This window comes from Anser cygnoides, chromosome 14 (genome assembly GCF_040182565.1).
Source record: "Anser cygnoides isolate HZ-2024a breed goose chromosome 14, Taihu_goose_T2T_genome, whole genome shotgun sequence".
Taxonomy (NCBI): Eukaryota; Metazoa; Chordata; class Aves; order Anseriformes; family Anatidae; genus Anser; species Anser cygnoides.
This window is the reverse complement of record NC_089886.1, coordinates 19147033-19168160: the sequence shown is the minus strand read 5'-3', so window position 1 is coordinate 19168160 and position 21128 is coordinate 19147033. Positions and strand designations below refer to the sequence as shown.

At 37.9% G+C, this 21128-nt stretch overlaps 1 protein-coding gene across 6 annotated transcripts in view; it reads right to left on the bottom strand.

The window, feature by feature from the left end:
* The window catches only part of ATP10B (ATPase phospholipid transporting 10B (putative)), a 216125-nt gene that overhangs the window by 94957 nt on the left and 100040 nt on the right, over window positions 1-21128 (bottom strand). For 4 of the 6 annotated variants that reach the window (XM_067005484.1, XM_048064682.2, XM_048064686.2 and 1 more), the window contains one exon: window positions 10275-10422. The exons of the other annotated variants lie outside the window; for them this stretch is intronic. The gene's annotated coding sequence lies outside the window, so the exon portion shown is untranslated. The remainder of the gene's footprint in view (window positions 1-10274; window positions 10423-21128) is intronic. 6 annotated transcript variants of the gene reach the window in all.

The window sequence follows — 21128 nt, the reverse complement described above, 5'->3', positions numbered from 1 at the left end:
CTTGAACAGGAGAGTGAATAAAGTTTTGTTTCAGATAGTGTTTCTGTGTACAAGGTGTTCCAAAGTGAATTATGAATTACTGGGTTATAAAGCAGCCTGACAGAGGAGATACTGTGAACTGGAAGATGCATTATAAAGGCTCCAGAATGTTTTGAAAACTAGACATGGGAAGCTAGCTGCAAAATTGGAAATGCTCAGCTTGAAACGGAAAATGAGGAAAAATTGTGGAAAGCATTAGTGAAGAACTACAACAGGGCTTGTTGGATGAAGGGTCATCTAAATGTCAGTGTAGGAATGGAAGAGGAACTTTTAGTTTTAATATTTGCCTAATTACCCCATTATGTTGACTGATATACCATATTCAATTGAACCATCAGACCTTGAATAAATATCATTAGGTTTATAACATTTGCCTTGAAGTAATGCCAATGGGTTCATCAGTCTTGGTCTGTCTTGGAAGACCATAGGGCAACTGCTTACTCCAACCTGACCGCAGAGAAGTGGATTAAGTAACACTGAAAGTCTGTGGCTAACCTCAGGTAGCTTACTTTTGCCAGAAAATAATCAATATATATATTAATAATAATAGTAGCGTATTGTTAATCAAAACTGAGGTCCCTTAGAATTCAGAAGGCTACAGAAAGTTGTTTTTTTTTTTTTCCTTCTGGAAAGGAAAGAAAAAGCAGTATGTTAATGTATGTCAGTACACACATGAAATCTTTCACACTATTTTAACCTGCATTTTGATCATTTTTCTTTTCCAGGCCTAAAAAGATAAAAGGGAAAGCTCGTATTCACACATTTGAGATGTGACCATGTACTGTAGCCCCAAATTGAAAGCATCTCTGTTGAGATCTTCTTTTGAATAACCAATCCCAGAAATCTCACCACATCAAAATCAGCTCTTATCTCCCTGATCATGCAGTAGTAAGCATGGAGAAGACAAGAACTGCCTCCTACTCAGCAACCAGCAAGAATCCCGCACCACAAACCCAAATCTTTCCCCACTGCCTTCCCCAAGCTCCCATGGCGGGGCCAAAACAGCAGCCAAGCACACCTTTCAGTTTGTGGTCTGGAGTCTAGGACTTGAAGTGTAAGGTCTGCCTCCCTAGCCAGCTCCACAATGCATGAAGACTATGTCATGAAAACGGAGGCTGAAAAATTAACAAGAGATATCACATGGCAACAGATTTAAGTAGTTCTGAAAGTTAATTTAGTCCATTTTTAGAATCCCAAATGCATGTTAAGCTATAAAGAAAAAGTGCACTAAAATAAAAAAAAATCTTATTTAATAAGAAAATGTGATGAAACAAAAAAAATTCATCAGAGTTTGTTTTTTATAAAGGAGGAAGAATTTCCATCTCAGCTTCCATGAATTGGACTTCCAGTATTTAAAAACCTTTCTTTGCTTATAATAAAGACATACAATAAGACTGTAAATGGAAAACTTCTTGCAGGAGGGGAACTTTTCTTTCTGTCTGATCCAAGTGGTTGAAACAGTGATTAAAAACTGCAAGGTTTTATAGCTGTAACTGAAACAAGCTGTCAAATGTGAAGGCTATTTTACGGAGATTAATTAATAATCTAAATGGATGTATGGGGTCTTTCACTACCCTATCTTTGGTCATAAGAAATCAGAAATGCAAATAGTATCCCTGATATCTTTTGTTGCAAAGTACTGTTCCCTTTGCAATCAACATTTTATAAAATAAGTACAGATATTCTATCAAGCACCCAAAGGAGAATAAATAAGTCAACCTGAAAAAACATATCTGCAATACAAGGAGGAGATAGCTGAGAACACTGCATTGCAACAAATTTTTTCTTAAAAAAAAAAAAAAAAAGAAAAAGAAAAAATTGATCTAGAAATGCTTCTTTCAAAACACCACAGTTTTGTTTTCAAGAATAAAGTTTTGGTAAGTGAAAGAGTAACAAACATTTAAAACATCATCTGACTGGCTTTTATTTACAGAAATTAAATGTCAATTGCAAAGTGCATTCTTTGTTTTTAAAAATCACAGTAGTCACCATTCCAGAGACAATAAAATCCATAGCTGATGTTCCCCTGCTGAATCCCACTGCCAAACACTGAATGAAAGTATTTCATTTTCCTTAAAAAAAATAAGTGTATTGTTCATAGTTAAGTCCATAGAGACAAACAGGACAGTGAACTCAGAGTGGAAATATAAAAGAAGAAATTTTATTGTTAAGCACCATTTCCTGCCTTCAACTTCCAAACATTACTGGAGAAGGGATTTAAAAACTTGCAAAGACTCAGAGTTTGCTAGTGTCTTTTAAGTTTTTCTAGCTGGGATCTTACTATTATGGTCTCAGACAATCAATATTTTGGGAACAGTTTTCTGGTTAAAAAGCTGAGAAGCACCTGAATGTTCTTTAAGTTCTCTAGGATGATTTAAGTACTCTTTAGTCCTAGGACATACAAAGAAAAGCTCCCAAAATAATTGTCTCACTTTAAGAATCAACATTTGCTTAAATAGATAGCAGCAGTGAACTATCAGACTTGGTAACTTTTTCTTACTGAAGTCAGCAGAGCATCATAGTCTCAAAGATGAATGGTGTCAGACATGCCAATGTTGCTCTGTGGTTTGCCTACTTATTATTTTGTCTGCAGACATAAGTTCACTCAACCCATATTTTGAGCTGACTAGATGCGAATCAACTCCAAAGCAGAAAGCTGTGCATCTGTGGTTAAAAGCACCGAGCCCGAGCTAATGAGCCCCTTCGAGACATGAGATTTAATGGGCTGGACTCAGTGCCTGCTAACATGGCTGTGATGCAGCCTCCGCCTCAGACAGGACTCGTGTTGAGTTGTATGCCAGCCAAGGCATACCAGCAACCTCTTATGAACCTGTGCCATTGATTTCAGAGAGAAAAAGTCCCAAATAGGTACTTTGATAATTTTACTCACATATCCTAGCTGAAGACTGATTGAAAACTGGCAGATCTTGCAGTCGTGATTCAGCAGGTCACATCCCTGAGCTCTCTGCCCAGCTCTTCTGCCAGAGGTCACCTCTCCCCATCACTGAACACATGCCTGTGCCCACACCTCCAGTGCCTTGGGGCACTGGCTTAGGACTTGGCTCCAACCAGGAAACTGCTCTGGGGCAGCACCAGTGAGCCTCCCTTCCGACTCCTTTACCCTCCAGTGACCCGGAGCTGAGGTTAGCAGCTTTTAAAACTGGTGTAATAAAAGAATCACTAGCACTCATCTATCAAGAATGACTGCACAATCATGTGCAGTAGTAGGATAAATACGTTGGGTGTTTAAATTATGTATGGCTTACTTGGTTGCTGTGGACAGCACTGAGATTTCAACTGTGTTCAGAAACTGGACCTTCAGAAACCACCCCACTCCTTGAAGAGATTCACAGGTAGCAAAGGTAGAAACTAGGGACAAACAGACTGGACTTTAAAATAAATAAATAAATAGCTTTTCACATCAAGCACAAATGCCCTCAGCTACCAAAAGCTTCAGTTACAGAGAGGTAGAAAGCTTGGCTGAGAGGATCTTCAGGTAGCTCCAAGTTAAAACAGGAGCTGGTGGCAGCTTGTATTATAGTCCTAATTGGCTTGTGAGAGACCAGTGTTACTGCAGGGGTCTGGGGCAGCTTTTCCTGATCCCTTCTTCTGCTTCTCTTGTCTTTACTCTTTGTTTGGTTGGTTTTGGTTCTGCAGCGCGGGATGAAAGAGGGTATCTTCAGTATTAAAGAAAGGGTTTTAATAAGAATTAGATAGTCTGAAGAAGATATTGGCTCTATTACCAGAGAAGTCAAATTCTTTTCTCTTTTATACTGCAAAATGATTATTTAGCAACTGCCATGGAATTTAAGGTGAAAAGCCACAGATCAGTTCTAGAGCGTAGCAATCGATAAGCCTTTCGCTTGGGAGCTGTATTCTCTCTGGTCCATATTGTAGCGCTGAGAGAAACAAAAACCTTCTGATCTCATCGAACTGATTTTATTGAGCTTTTAACTGTGAATCAGAATGTAAGGAAAAAATCCAACTGCAAGGAGACAGTTTGAAAATGCTTTTGCAGGAAACTATTTCATGACTTTTACCAGGCACATGAAATGCACAATTTTCTCAGAAGACCCTCTTACCTCACTTATTAAGACCAAGAAAGCTAGGAAGAATAATTCTTGAATACTATTTCCTCTGACAAGCTCTTTTTTATAAGGAATTATCTTCTCTTTCTTCCTGTTGACTACTTCGCAGTGTTGGAAACAGTAAACCAACAGCAAGTGCAACACAGGCACTATTTCAGCCTAACTTGGTTGGAGCCCCTCAGCACAAACCATGGCTGTTTCAATACTAATGCTGCCCTAAGACAGTACAGAGCCAAAAATTTTTTTTTCTCCTATTAACAGGAAAGAATATTCACAAGTTGCTGCTAACCAAAATAGCAAAGCAAATAAAACACACCATACAAGAACTTTAGGTATTTGTCATTTTAGTTAGTCTTTGGGGTACAAAAACCATTAAACAACTCAAAATAGTAGCCTATCAGCTCAGAATGTGAAGGATGCTCTTCTAGAAAAGTCAGTCCTCAGGGTCAGATTGCACTACCAAAGACTTCTTAAATATTTTATTAAACTCATCGTTAACCTGACTGTTTTGTCTGCTATTGCTTTGATTACTCTCAACAACATGCTCACAATAAGCAGTAACAAAAGATTCAGACTAGACTTCTGCTACAATACTGCTATTCCTCATAAATATAGTCAAAACATGAAGTTTTTTTTTCTTACAGATCCCGTGTCTCATGAGATTATCATATTACAAAGTGAGGGAAAATACTCCTCTTTTCCCAAGTGGTTTTACTTTGACAGCACTTTCTACTCAGCCAACATCATTGCTTTTCTTGTATTCTCACTTTTTGTGTCTATGTCAATTTATTTAATTTCCTGGCACCATCAAACCACTTGTGGGAGTAACATAGCTGTCGCATCACCTACGTTTTCTCCCAGGTCAGGGAAAAATGGTGTCCAAGGTGTCAGCTGCTAGTCAACCACAGCAGATGCAAGAGAGGGAGAATGAAGAAAAAGGGACCTCTGCAGAGAAGACCTACATGTTCTCATTTCTTTCCCAGACAGGCCTGACACAGGAACACAGAAAAGATACAACCCTAAAAAGATGTCAAAGAGGAGCAGTTTTAAGGCACATAAAATAACCTGATCTTCCAACAAGAATAAGCTTATGTTTGATAGGAAGTCATGTTAATTTCTTTCCTGTTTGCTTTCATTTTTCAACAAAACAAATTTAACTCCACATACCTTGAAAAAGGTGAACAGTTTAATTAATGCTTGTGAATGACTGAGAGCTTCTGACAAGACACCATGCAAGTACAAAGAGCAAATGAACAACTGTAAGTCAAATAATAAAGGCTGTGATCCTGCAAAACTACCATAAGAACACCTTCAGCTTCTGTACCTATTTGATTTATGTACTTTAACAACTATTTAAGGTCAAATTTTCAGCTGCGAGTAATATGTATTTTCCCCAGAGGTGGCTGAAAGTAGTGATTCATGTCCTTCAAGTGCTTTGATACAAGCTTACTCAATGTGCCAAAAGGCTAATTAAGAAAGAAGAGGTGCATGTACTTAATAGGATATTTGGCCTTAGTATTTGCAACTCTTGCCAACTCCCTTCTTTAAAATCAGAAAAAAAAAATCTGACTAGAAACCAGAGAGGAGTTTGGCCTGAAACCATGTATGCGCACACACACAGATGCCCAGACTCTACTGGCCACGCTGCTCAGAAAGCTGCAGAACTCCCCAAACCTCCGTCTGACTAATTGAATTCCAGACAAGGTAGAAAATTACTGTATTAGCTCTCTACTCTCTGCACTGGCTGCTTTTATAAGCAATTCCTAGTAGAATTACCTAGCAGCCTTTTGGCAAAGTAACATATTAAGTTGGTAAAAAGCAATAATGAGGAGCAGCCACCTAGGCACATTTTACTTTACAAACAGCAAGCCTCACATGTCATATGGAAAGAACGCTTCTTAGGATAGCAATAAATCATCTTCTAAGGGATGCTGATGAAGAAGTGATTCACTGCACATGGAGGCAGGACAAGATGCAGAAGGACAAAGCACAGGGACTATGGCTTGGGAAAAAGACTCCATCCTTACCTGCTCCCTAACATCTCTTCAGTAAGTGTTAGCAGTTTGCTGTCTAATCTGGAATAGCCTATTTGCAAGTTTCCTGCAAGACTCAAATCCACAAATTAATTTCAAATAAGAGGCTGTAAAATTGTTTCAGTGTGACAGGAACATTAACACTACCCAGTCTATGCAAGTATTATCTTCATGAATTTCTGCTTTTTAAATGTATTTTTAACTATTCCAGGCTAAAATATGTATGCTGCATGCTCAGGCAAACCTCCAGCTGCATAGAAATGAAATATTACTGAAAGAGGTTGTTTACAGGAGCCGTCTGGAGCAGCTAATACATATTACAATATGCTAAGCTCTGATAGTCCCATATCAGTTGCAATTACTTAAAAATGCAGTAGCTTTGAGATTGAGGCAAATTAAATTCTCTTTATCCATGAAGTAACTAAAACAATGGGCAGGGAAATAAAGGAATACCTGTGGTAAAAGGTACCAACTGGTAACAGACAGACTGCAGGCAGCAAAATATACTTGTTGACAGCGCCCCGGAGAATGCTTAAGAAAACACCCAGTTTTGTTTAATTGTTTCTTAATTACATTGTTTCATCCAGGCACATAAACTCTATTAAACCAATAAAAACAGTCTCCTTGGGTTTACTCATTACATAAAGTTTATTTCAAAATGAGACTCTGGGTACCTAGCAAAGGCTTTAAACTTGCCTAAAGAATATCTCTGAGAACTGAATAGACAAGCACAAACCCAACATGTGCACGAGTGGAGAGAGAGGTGCAGCTCTGCACCTCTGAACAACTGGGACCACTCAATCACGTTATCTACACAAATAATTAAAATGCATACCGAAAGCAAGAATTGAGGCAGAAAAATGGTGTTGATTGGTTTGTTCACAGTGATGCTGCACAGAACTCGAGGCAGGAATAAATGCATCACCTCCCAAGAAAAAAAGCATTTGTCATTCTGCAAATTTAAGGCTTGTACTCTCTGCTTATATATGCAGAGTACCAGCAAAATGTCGCCTTTGTTAGCCCTTACAAGTGGCTAACAAAAACAAGTGGCAAAAAAAAAAAAGCTGGATTACTTTCAATTTTGTAATTGGAAGAAAAACTACTTAAAGCATGCTCCCAGAGTTATTGAGACCACTCAGAATTAGATAACCTCAAATTAGGGCACTTGCATGGAGAGACTTGCCTGCGAGCTTTCAGAGAAAAATCTGCCGAAGTACAGAATAACTCGAAGGTCTTTGCAATCAGAGGTGTGGGAGGGCAGGAGAGTGAGCACTGGCTGCTGAACCTGAGGTTGGCACAAGCTGAGGAAATGAGAAGAGGCAATTCCCAAAACAACATTATCTCAGTGTTGGCACATCTCTGAAATAGGAAGAAAAAGTTTTTCAGCAGAAAATATAAACGTGTATGCTTATTAATGAACAAATCAAACCTCACTCTTCAGTAGAGCCCAGAGGTCTCCATTATAAAATATAATAGCAGCAATCTGACAAGATTAGCTTTGATTCAGAACAGTGACGGGTGTAGAGACCATGGGGTATAAGGTCTTGGTCTGTGAAATACAGGGGACGTAGAGACTTACAAAAGGATATGGCTATTAGTATCATTAAATAATTTAGAAAATGGTTCTTGGGGTCAAGAAGCTTTGTAGCCCCTGCCCTACAGCTTCACTGTCTGCATTAACCAGTGCTCAACGGCTCAGAAGCTTAAAACCCATATAAGATTTGCAAGGAACACTACCCACAAAACGTGGGAAGAACAATCAGCTGTGCTAGTGGTCAATTTTAGGCCTCAGAAATGCAACAACATTCAAATATGGGTACATGTTCCTAGTCCACACCACACTAATCCTCCTGAAATTACCATATAAATAAAGTGTCACTGTGGATTTAGCAAGTTAGTGATCACCTGCAGGTAAACCTCATTACCGGTTACATTAATAGGAAGATTGCAAAGAGATAAGAGAAATAAAAAGGAAAATAGAGTCTCCTGTGATACTGTAAAAACAGTATTTAAAATGAACCTTTCAGAAATCTTATCTTAATAATATTATTGCAGAGATGGACAAAATATGGCATTAATGTACTTATCTTTCTGAAGCAAATTACCATTAACCATCACAACCACTCCCCCACCCCACAACCTATACCCACAGACAAGCCTGACAGAGATTGATTTTTCAACTTGTCTAATTGGCCCGAGGGTATAGGAAATTAACTGGATCCTTCTCTGCCTGAGCTAGCAGCTTTTCATTTTGCGAGAAACAGAAAGCAAGTAAGATTACATATTACTTATTGTTATATCAATTTTCTTGCTAGAAGAGATTAGAGATAACTTTCTTTGCTGGGTAATTATTTCCTTTGCAGAGACGCTTACAGTTTTTGTTTTGTTTGACTGATACAGTTTGCTTTATTTATTTAATTTCTAAAAGTTTTTTTTTTTTTTTTTTTAAAGACTGGTATTAAGGAGATTATTCCTCTGGAATGGGGAACGGGGTGAAGAATGATTCAACATGCTCACAGAAGTAAATGCAAACACATTACTGCTCTTCTCAAAGTTGACACAATAGCCCTGCAATGAAATAGCTGAGGGCAAAAGAATATGCAGAGTGCTGACGCAGCAGCATTACTAACATACCACGCATTCTTTTGAACTCTTTTTTTTAGACTTGGCAAGAAGTCCATCTTTGCATTATTTTTTTCCCTAAAAATTCATCTTTCAGTTCTTGAACTAGAATCAGGAGGCAAACTCTGTGAAACACTGCTCTGAGTGCCCCCACCATAAAGCTCTTTCCTGAGGCTGCCTCCCAGTTAGACTTGGTGCCTAACACAGGGACTGAACATACCCTGCAGCCTTGCATCAGTGGGGTCTCTTACTCTCCACCTTCCAACCACATCCTCCCAAGAAAAAAAAAAAAAGAAAAGCCAAATTTACCTGAAGCTATTTCAGATGATACTGGAATACGAACAGGACAACAGCCAATGCACACAAATGCATGAGCTCCCCTCCTTAACTACTTCCCAAACCAGATTTTCTTTAAAACATGAACCAGATATAAAGCTCACAAAAATTCCCAGTGCAGTATTCTCTTCTTGTTTTGTTAACAAAAAGATTAAATTTCTTTTCATGCCTCTATGAAAATTCTATCATTTTCATATTTAAACTTCTATATTGCTTTTCTGAATCTCCCTGGAAAAAGCTCTTCTACAGTCTTCCATGAAGTACTACCAATATTAGTATTCTGCTAATTCAGTTCCTCTGCTTCACAGCCACACAGCAGAGTACCTTAACGTAACCGTATTGTCTGCTATCTACAGCAATAAAGATCTTTTCTGAACCCCCTCGCATATTGGCAGTCTGTGGTTTAACGGATTACTCTTCAGAGAAGCCTAAGTATGCATCTTAAATGTAAAACAGAAACATTAGCCTCAAAAGTCATCAAGGCAAGTTTTCTGTATTAAAACTGAAAGCTTATACTTCATTTCTTTCTAATATAGATTACGTGTCACTCAAAAAGTCTCTATTCTGTCTCTTCAATAACCTGGGTGATTTTAAAGACCCTACAAATATTAAAAAGTCAAATCAGCAATGCTTATTAATGTTGCTTTTTGTATTCCTGAATTCTGCAGTAATGTTTACTGTTTCAAGGGGAGTTTATAATTATGCAAATTGCTAAGCAGTCTGCATAATGTATAACATGTTTGGGTTCACTGACTAGAAGCTGAGATACATTTCTTTAATGCTGCCTGTATGCTATGCAATTCAGTTTGCATTTCTTACGCTCCACTGCTCTGTACCTGTCTCCAGCAGTATCCCTTGTGTTTCAGAATTTATATGCAACCTCAGTACCTTTGCAGACATTTGGCTCTCAGAAATTATCTAAATAATTTATGTATGCCAACTTAACATTTTGCAAAGCAAAGCTACATTTTGATAGCCCCGTGATTGTTGAATCCTAGTGAAGACTTCCACCTTTTTCATTATAATCTTAGTTGTTCTCATCATAGTTGTAACTTAAACATTGTGGAAGCTGTTCTAAGCTGCACGTATGACATTTTATTAAAAAAAAACACAACGATGTTGTTAAATGTACTCCACTACTTTAAATACAGCATACCTCTTTCATATCATAAACATCATGTCTGCAGTCAGCAATAGGCTGTTTACCGATCCTGTTTTCAAAGGCGTCCATCATTCTGACCTTGCTTGTGCAGGAACTTCTGAACTCATGTGTGTGTGCTGCTCCTGGTGTCTGATCATAGTACCTGGTGCCAGAACAGTAACAGAATATTTAAAACTGAGATGTGCTGAAAGGCCTCCATCATCCTGTTGAAATATTCTACTTTATGTGAAAGGTTGATCCACTCGATCGCCTTCTTAAAATACCATCTAGGCAATGACCAGACCCCTGAAAGCCAAACTAAAGTGACTAAGTACCCCTACAGACAAGGGCAGGCAGTTATCAAGCTCTTGTGGTGTTCCCAGCTATGACTGGCTGTCACAGCCTCATGAATCGTCCATCCTATAGTGTTGCTCATGAGTCAGGTTCCCTTGGCTTCGAGACAGAGATCAGCTTTTGGCTGTAGACCAAGACCCAGCTAAACACCCCAGACTCACATTGCCAGCCCTGCTCCAGCACTAAACTTCTCACCATACCCCAGGGTCACCTCAAAGGAAGGGGCTGGGGAATAAAATGACAGAAGCAGCATCAAGTTAAGCATGGAAACAGCTGGAAAATTTTACTCCATTCAATATCTGTTGCTTGTTGCAGTGGCCAAACAGTGCTTGCTCTCTCTCAGGATTTGCCAGTGCTGGCCAGCAAAGCAGGGTTTCCTATTATAATTTTAATAGCAGCCTCCCAGGATCGGAGTGAAACACTGGTTTGTGCCCTGTCTGCTTACATCCCCCCCTGTCCCATGCCATAACTGCACAGTTTTAGTAGGTGATTAATTAGGCCAATTATTAACTTTGGCCCAGCCTCCGGGTATGAACCATGCTATGCAAACCGATAGGCTCAAAACCACAGAAGGTCTTTGACTCAACTCTGGTTATGCTTTTATATGGTCTCTGTGGGACTGCAATGCTCAATTAACTTATATTACTGTCTACAAACTTAATAGAGTTTTTATAGCTGGAAGAAATCTGTGGCTTTTTTTTTTCAAGCTCTCATGTTTCGAATTAGCTGAAAAGGGCTTTTGTCCTGCTGGTACAAGTCTACAGCAGGTTACACCAAGTAAGTGTAGGTCTAGGCATGGGAGAGGCCATGCAATGCCTGTCTTATTTTCCCTATTCTTCTCAGCAGTCAGTATGAAACCCAGTCTTATGAACTGTTTCTGAAAGAGAGTATTCAATCCACACCCACCCTTTGAAATAAAAGCAGAAAATCTGAAGAGATTTTTTCCACCTTGTATCTGCTTTCCACATTAGTTATTTTTCATCTACTGTTCAACTGAAAAGGATTTTATAATTTTCTTATATCCACTTATTTAAAAAAAAGGTATTTCTTTCAGCACTTTCTAAGCTCCCTTGTGTAATTACATGAGAAATATAAACCATTCTTCCTTCAGGGAATAAGCCAGCTCATGCAGTTAAGAAGAAATTTTCCTTAGAGACTGATAATTTCATAATTAGTCACTACAGGATTTCTTGCAGCTTCCAGCTATTACGGGAGAAAAGATATTCGACCATCCTGAGTCACTGGCCTCAAAGAACATCACTGTCACTGTGTTCTGATACAAGTGGAGTCAACAAACTCTTGTTAAAACAGAACCCAAACAAACAAAAAAGACCCCCAACAACAAAACTAGACTGCTGATGCCAGCAATGCCTTCATTTTATATAATACACACACACACACACACACTACTACTACTCTCTACAACTACCTCAAAGGAGGTTGTAGCAAGGTGGCGAGTCAGTCTCTTCTCCCAAGCAACAAGCAATAGGACAATAGGAAATAGCCTCAAGTCAGGTCAAGGGAGGTTTAGGTTGGATATTAGGAAAATTTCTTCACTGAAAGGGTTGTGAAGTATTGGCAGAGGCTGCCCAGGGAAGTGGTTGAGTCACCATCCCTGGAGGTCTTTGAAAGACATGTAGATGTGGAGCTTAGGAACGTGGTTTAGTGCTAATCAGTTGGACTTGATGCTCTTAGAGGTCTTTTCCAACTTAAAAATATTCTATGATTCTCTCTCTATATCTTTTCCTTTTGATTTTTAATTTCAGTTAATTTTATTTTGCCTACCACCAAGTTTATGTTTAATGAACAGAACATAATTTGTATTGGTTTGGTCAGAACACGAACCTTTTACATTTACTTCTTGGTAAAGTGCATTTACTTCTTCTCTAAAAGACCATTCATCTGCCATACTAGATGACACTTCTGCCATGGATTTTCAAAGTCCAATGCTGAACATGCATGTGCAAGATTCAATGACATAATGGTATATGGTTAAGCCAGTTGTTTCTTTGCAAGAAACTACAACAATCAGATCTTTGTGTCAAGATGTGTAACTTACAAAAATAAGAAAAAGTTACTGTTTGAGTGTCTAAACAATTTCACTGAACAAAATAATAGCAATAATGGAATGAGAAAAAAGGATATAGAAGGATAGTGAGGAAATTACTTCTCCAGCGCTATAAGAGACTTATGCCCAAGTCAAGATTGTCAAGAGCAGATCACCTTTATTCCTCATTCTGAAGGTGCTCATTCTCATCTAAGAACACAAACCACTTCCCAGCTATATGACATGTATTGCAATGAAATAGGTGGTTTAAAGCTTATTAACATCATGGCTTGGACTTCACTGATCACAGTCACTAAACCAGATATTTAATCTCCATTTCTACTTGTACATTAAATATCTTTCAGTCACTGCTTCCCTTTTAAGAAAGTTCAGATCAGTCATACCCTTTAAAATGCCATTCAGATGACTGGTGCCCAGTCAACTGCTAAGCAAACAGTGCTTAACTAGTCACATCAGTGAATATGGACAGCAAGAAAGCTTGAAAGAACACTTTGGACAAGAATAAATTACAATGTTACATCTGCATTCCAGCCTGAGGAATAACAATCAAAGAATAGCTCTTAAAGGCTGAGAAGATGAAACACAATGATGGATGGATGTAAGGAGAAGGAAAAGCATAACCTGAAACAGATAGAAGAGAACCATAATTTAAATACATTATTTTTAGTTCAAGTTATTTCTCTGATGCCTTCTTTTTATTTTTTGTTTTGTATATATTTCCTTTCTCTCCTCATATGAGCAGGGATCTGCTTTGCTTCTTCATCTGCTTGGTATCATCTCCCTAATGAGGCTCAGTTGCTGTGAGAGAGGAGCATAAGCTCCTGCCTCAGTTGACAGGAGCTTGCATCTTAGCCAGAATTGACTCTTGAGCTCCTTGGTCACGGCCTTTACCTCCCTGCAGAGCCTGGACTGTTCACCCTGTATGGCCTTGGTATCTAACACCACCGTAAATACCCAAATTAATGTAAACCAATACCCTTGTATACTAATCTTCAACACAACTTTAATACACATTTCCCTGCTGTGGAAGTGAATCAGACTACCTATTATCTATCAGTTGAGGAAAGGTTTGAAGTTCAAGTGATCAAATACCTTTAAATATAAATCTCTCATTGGGACTACACTCATATTGTCTATTAGTTATCGACCCATGGTACTTTTGTATTTGAAGGCTCCTCAAGAAATGAACACAAACCAGTCTGATTAAGAAACACCAGTGTTTTAGCTCTGTACTCCAAAAAGGAAGAGATGAAGCTTCCCAAGGAAAACAAAGACTTAGCAGGCAGCCACACAGAAATCCTATCAAGGACCTTATCTCGAGCAGGATTGTCAAATTGGCAAGCAGATGAAAACGAAAGATTGGGTTTTAATTTATGTAAGCGAAATACCACAACCTCAGTATTTCCAAGCAGAAAATGATTCCCCAAGTGACTGATTACTATGGCTAAGAATTTGTAGACTCTCACAGTACAGTGGTAACTATACTAACACAGTTGCACCTTATGGCTGTTTGTCCAAATATGTTTATATAAGAGTCTGTAACTGTTATTTCTGATGGAAGTCTACAAATTAAAAAGAATAAAGTTTGCGAGAGGCCTACTGGGAGTTCTGCTTTTTACTAAACTAAGCAATATTCAAAAACAGGGGGCAAGACCACCTTAGGACTACAAACACAGTGGTTTACGGGTAAGAAGAGTGATTCTCTTGGTAAAAGAAACACCAGCCTGACAACGTATGTAATATGCTAGCTTGAAATGGGATGAGGACATATGCAACGGTAACAAACAAGTGAAAACAGACAGTCATCATTTAATAACACCATGATTTTCACTGATGTAAGTGCAACTGTCTGAAAAACTAAACTTATTCAGAAGTTATTGCGAAGGACCTGATCAAGAAAAATAGCTTGCAAAGACATATGTAAATTGGACATATTAACTGATGAAAATAACGTGACTGAAAGTTCAGTTAAAACATTGAGATCTCATGCATTTGCAGTCCTTTCTCCTCACCTTCAGAAACAGGTAACTGCTAACATTTTACTTTTCTAGAATGTTATTCAGAGTTAACAACATACAGTGTCAACCTATATTTATTTTTTCTGTTGTGAAAGAGTAAGAGTGGTAGAAATTTTTACATGACTATAAAATAATGAGCCTCAATAAATAACGAATATTTAACTGACTTATTTTTAACAGCTAGCCAGGTGCATAACAATTGCTCATTCCTCAAATGGCACTAACATTTACTTCCTAGAGGCTTATTATTTTTAAACACCTGTACCTATGTTAAAATAGCTTTAGAATGTTTTTTTTTGTTTCCATTTCAGAAACAATGAAAAAAATATTCTCTACCGTCATGTAGAAAGCTTTTTTTTTTAGACATGAAATATGACAAGCAAAAAGAAAATAAAACATTATGAGTTGTTTAATAAGTAATTCTAAATTATGACAAATTATATAAAAGGAAATTTGGCATATAATTTTTTTGGGGGGGAACAGATTTTAAACAGAGATACTGCTGTGACCAACTTGTAACAGATATTTACAAAACAAAATAGCTAATCTTTTTTTTTTAAATATAAACTACTGTGTTCAGATTTTTCATCATAAAGAACCCTGAGAAATAGATCAAGTCTAACCACAAAAGTAACAGATATTTTTCACTAAATGTAGACAATGCAGTATCTGTTTTATCTCTGTATACCTTTCTATATTAGGTTTTGATTGCTTGATGATATTCAAAATGATTTGCAATTCTAATATCAGTTTGTTTGGCACTAGAGAGGTGAATCTATCCTTCCAGAAGTAAAAGTATAGAACCTGTAGCAATTTCAAGAGGTGAAGGGCTAATTCACATGCTATTTATTGTGTCTTTGAATGCACCAAAATATGAAGGACTAATCTTGCTCCAGCTCCATTACATATCGATTACCAAGCAATGCTACTGAGACGATTGCTTTTGGTTTACTGACTCATCTTGTGACAGAACCTGGTTATGCATATTAGAGTGCTACTTACTACCCAAGTCATCTCAGTGTCTTTAGAGGACTGTTTTTATATCTTGGTATTCCTGAGAGCCTGGCAGAACACAGGCATGGCTGGCCAGCTGTTTCCTTGCTCTCTATGAATATTACTTGAAGTGGGCAGCACTTGCCTGAAAGAAAGCTTCCTTCCACTTATGGCAGCATGAAGTAAAGTCCATGCAGATTAGTCACAAGAAACAATGGAAACTCCAGTTTCCACAGCTGAACTCCCTGGCTGTAATGTTTCTCTGAACTCTGATACAAAAGCTCTGCTGGCTGATATAACCCATCTGATACACATGCCTTTCTTCCACATGAAATTTGAGCCACTGAGCCCAGGGAACCTTTCTGTCCTTTTAAAACCTATGACATACATGGATGATGAGCTTTATCTGAGCTCACAGCACAAGCCTATAGCTTATAGGGGTTTAAACAACTTTAAGCCTGACATAAAGGGCCTTGGAAAACTTTTACTTCTGGAAGGATAGATTCACCTCTCTAGTGCCAATGCCTGCTGTTAAAATGAGAAAAATAGAATAATTCTCCATACGATGAGGCATTGAAGCAACTTACAGTACAGAGGAATGCAAAGACTTAATACAAGCTATTAATATATTCAAGGAAGTCAACAATAAAATATTGCTTATCAACAGAAGTTGCTTCCAATTCAGTTAGACCCAATATATACTTTCTATGCCAAATAAACATATTTTCCTTGCAAATCAGAAGATTTGCAAAATTAATTTGTCCATGCTCCTGTAATATATTCATATTACAACTAAGCAACACTTGTATGTCATCTAGAAATTAAATATTGTAGCAATGAGAACCTACAAAATGATACTTGCTTAGAAAAAGTTTCATTAGCTTTCACAGAACATGAAACAAACGGGGGAAAAAAGAAAAAAACAACCACCAACAACAAACCAAACCAGAATTGCTTTTGTCACGCAAGCAAAGCTTACAATGTGATTTAGCAATTCTGAGTATCTTTAGGAATTGTATCATTTCATTAGGCAGGAATATAAACTAGAAACAAAACCCACATGAGCACTGTATAAACAAGACAGTAAACATAAAATATTCATTGGAGCAATTTATAAGTGTTCAAAAATCTGTAGAGAAATCAGTAGAGAAGTGAAGTTTCTCTTAACTGAAGAAATGCACAGGCCTAAAGGCACATTAACCAAACCTGTCCAATTTATTTCCTCATCTCACAGCCACACAGTTTAAAATTCTTACACAAAATTTCGAAGACTGAGAATGTATTAAACACTAACAGCCACTTGCCAACTTTTTTATTTATTTTGTTAAGGGGAACCCCAGAAGGCTTCTTGGGCATCTCTTGACCTATGCTTGTGTCAAGATTGAGAAAGTCTCCTAAACATTAAAAAATATTAAGAAGTATTAAGATGTCTCCTAAAAATATAGGCAAAATACATTTCCCTATAGCTCAGCTTCAGAAAAAATAAAGTTACACCAACCACATATGATCACATTGCAGATCATGACTATGAGGTCTTCTACAGTTCTTCTGAAACACTCTAGTAATTGGAGTCTGACCTCCACACTTACCACCACACCGAGCTCTGCTGAAGCCCTGCAACGGGTGGACATGGGAGCTGGAGGGAGAGGCTGAGCTAAAGGTGTCTGGCTGGCACAGGCTGCACAGACAGACCGTAAAGAAGGGGTCTTCGAAAGTGAAGGTGGTTAAGGTTCCTTGGCTCACAAGGAAATTCTTTGCATTTGTGTTTGAAGAGAGGAGGAAAGAGATCGATAGCGGGAATGCGTGCAAGGGAGTAAATCATGGGGGTGCAATGGAGCAGTAGATAAACACGCACTCTGACAGTCTGCTTGGAGCTATCAGGCTGCAGTTTTGAAAGAAGCTTTCTGCGTGACAGTTCATTTTACTTAAGAAGTGGATAGACCTAAAATCAATGTATCTTTCAAAGAGGTACATCTACTATTCATTATATACTCTTAAGTGATGTTACAAGCACCTAGACTAGGAATGGCAGTACACTTAGCCTGCTTATTCTACCACTCCACATGCAGGACACAAACACAGGGCTGTGGACAACCAGCTTTCTGCAAGCTCTCAGGGTTTACTATTAAGAAATGGACTTCCCCAACAAGACACAACTCTTCTTTGTATTCAGGAGAGAATTCATAACACAGCCTATGGGTAGCTGGAGCTGCTAGACAGTTTTAATATTTTCCCCTGCAATGATGTGACTTGCATTTCAGTGCATCTACATCATATTGAAACTGTTAGAAGATAACAGCAGTTTTGCATATAGATAGAAATTTATTCTTCTCAGTGTCCTGGACACGTTTCTTAAAAAAAAACAAACTCACCAAACCAACCAGCCAAATAGAACCCCACAACCAACCCCAAAAACAGGGCAGTAACAACATGTTTTCTTGAACTGCTGAGATATCTTGTCCAGTTTTTACAGCTGAACCACACTTACGGTAGGACATTCATTTGGATCAACTCAAGCTGTCTTCAGCAGCTCCTAGCAGAACAGAGAGGGACTGCACGAAGAGAGTTTTGAGCTTCCTATCACTTTTCACAGTACTGATCACAATCCTTCTGAAATTGCACAAAAGCTCACATTCTCAACATCAACACCAAGCACTTAATATTGATATGATGTTAGGCAAAAAAGTTATTCTTCTGAGAAAAAAAAGACTAAAATGGAAATATTGGAAACAAACAACATTTTTATCAATTAAGCATCTCCAGAGTTATAAACGATATTCCCCACTGTTATGAGAAAGGCTATATCTGGTACCACTGGATTAAAAAAGTTCATATAGTCCAGTATTCGAACACTAGATGGCAATGTTCGATTTTATTTAGTCATGTGATTGAAACAATGATTACATGGAATCTTCTAAGAGAAAAAAAACATTTTTTGGGGGGTTAAAAAGGAGGAAAGGACTGTTTGATCTAGCTAAATAAGAATAAGGATCTGAATCTTAATAAATAATCCATCTAAAATCATGGAAAAATCAACAAAATACTTTTATCCGAGATACAAAATAGAAATAACCTGGATACAGTCATCAAGTAGAAGATTAGGAAAAAAAGCACATATTTTGGTAAGAGCACAATGTTCAGTAAAACCATAAGGTTTTATTATTATGTCTCAAATAACATTTTATGATATAGTTTCAGTACTTCAAAGTAAATTATGATCAAAATAAATGTAGATTTAACAGTCCTTTGGCAAATTCTTCTCTTATCTGTATCGAGAGACGATAGAGAGAGACAACTGAGTGTTGAGACAACAGAGGACGACAAGTTTGCTACAGCTGCCATAAATATCTGCTTGAATTCCTCTACAGCTTTGGACAGCCAGGTCTGCTTCAGTAAGGAATAGTAGTATTCATATTTGACATAAAAAACTACAAGGAAAAAATGTTTTTTAGGGGTATTCCTGAGACAAATGATGGCAGAAGAAAGATGAAGAGGAGCTGACAATACATTTTCAGGATATGCAGAGATCCCAGACTTTTCCCAGACTATCTTTTAAAATCTGATCTGTTTCACAGATATAAGGCTTGAGTCTTTCTCGCTACAGAACAGAAAATAAATAAAATAGAGGTAATCTCTTATTTCATCAGACTAACTACAGTACCATTTTCTCTTTGCCTTTCTTTCAGAGAAGACCAAGAGTCAGGCAAAAGTTCTGAGATCAGACCCATTTCTGTTTCCCCAGCTCTTTCATCTGCTCCTGCTGCAAAGCACCCTGTTAATCAAACCTACTTCCTGCTGAATGATCAAAAGGCTTAGTCTTGAGACTAATCAACATTAACGATCATTATAATAATTCTGACATCAGAGATTATTTTTTGCAGAGAAAACCAAGCCTAAGGTTACATAATTTCAGAAAGAGGTCAGGAGTAGTGATCTAAATTTTACAACAAGTTTTCCATTTTTCTTGTCTTAGGGTCTGCTGCTCTCTAACCTAAGAATGGTAAGCAAATCCAATCTGTTGGGTAGGATGCTATGCTACTGCCTTTCCAAAGTCACAGGGACAAAAATACTTGGATGTTAATCTAATTATCTTGTGGAAACACTTTAGATGGTGTGGTTAAAAAAGGAAAACACAGCAGAAGATACAATACAATTGCACTACTGAAACCAATCACGGATGTTTTTCTACCTGTCTTGGCCAAATTCATCTGTCATGTCTCATTTCAGCAGCTCTGCGATGGTTCAGATTTTGACTCATTTCCCTAAGTACAACCATAAAAGAAACACAACAAAGAGCAGGAGGAAATAGAAAAGATGAAATTTTATTTTTATATTATCTTTTAGATTCAATGAATTGCAGATGAACACTAAGTGTTCAGAGCAACTTGGCCTTGGAAATGCAAATAAGTCACAGAATCCGTAGACTAAAATATTCCCTATATATTGGTTAAAAGAGATGAATAAAGCTGAAAAGAACTTTTCTATTAGTGTTTATGAGGCATAATTCTCTCTCCTCTGTTTGTTTGTTATTTATTCCTGGTGCAGCAATGCCTTGAGGTCTCAGTAAAGTTGAGGCTCCCTAATACAAGATGACATAATTCTTGTCCTAAAAGAGACAAACCAAGTGATGAAGAAAGTGTAGAAACAAAGGGCTGACACAGCTAAAGGACTCTCCTAAACGATAAAGAAAGAAAAATAGATTGAGGTTTCTGGAGCCCTGGTCTAGTGCACTGACCTCAGGGCCTAGTCTCAAAGCTTGTCACCATCATTTTGTTCACTTCAGAAGTACCACATTCTGCCTACCCCAGGCTTCTGTCTCTCCATTAAAATCTCTATGTGTAGTTAACTGGTGCTTTACAGTTGAGTTAGCTGGGCTGGCAATGGACATAGATCCAAAAATCAACCGTAGGCAAAACTACCACTAGAAAAGTGGGTGATAATGCAGTTCATCATTTACATCAGTTCAGATGAAAGTTCTTTATGAACGACTAATACAATTGCTCTGTGAAACCAGTGTACAGCTCTGAGGCATGGCTCACTTGAGATAAATGAGCTTGAAAATAATTCAGGTATATTAATTTAAACAAGCTTGCGTAGCAAGGACAAGTGCTTAGTTTCACTTAGAGGAGGACAACTCCTGATGCTGGTTGCCATTCTCTTTTTCCAACATGTTTGTTTCATATAGAGAATGAGTGAAGGGATCAGTGAGGAGGCAAAGTATTCCTGGAGGAGCTATTTTTAGCCATTGCAAAGGGATCTCAGGCATAGCATGGATTTCCTCAGGACTTGATGCTGCCCTTTTTGGCTAGACAGAGCTCTGAGGTGGGTGCAAGCTTTAGTTCTACAAAGGCAGCAAGCTCAAACTCTTACTTCTGCACAAATAGAAGGATGTTGCTTTGTCACAATACTGAATGGTAATAACAAAAAGTATGAAAA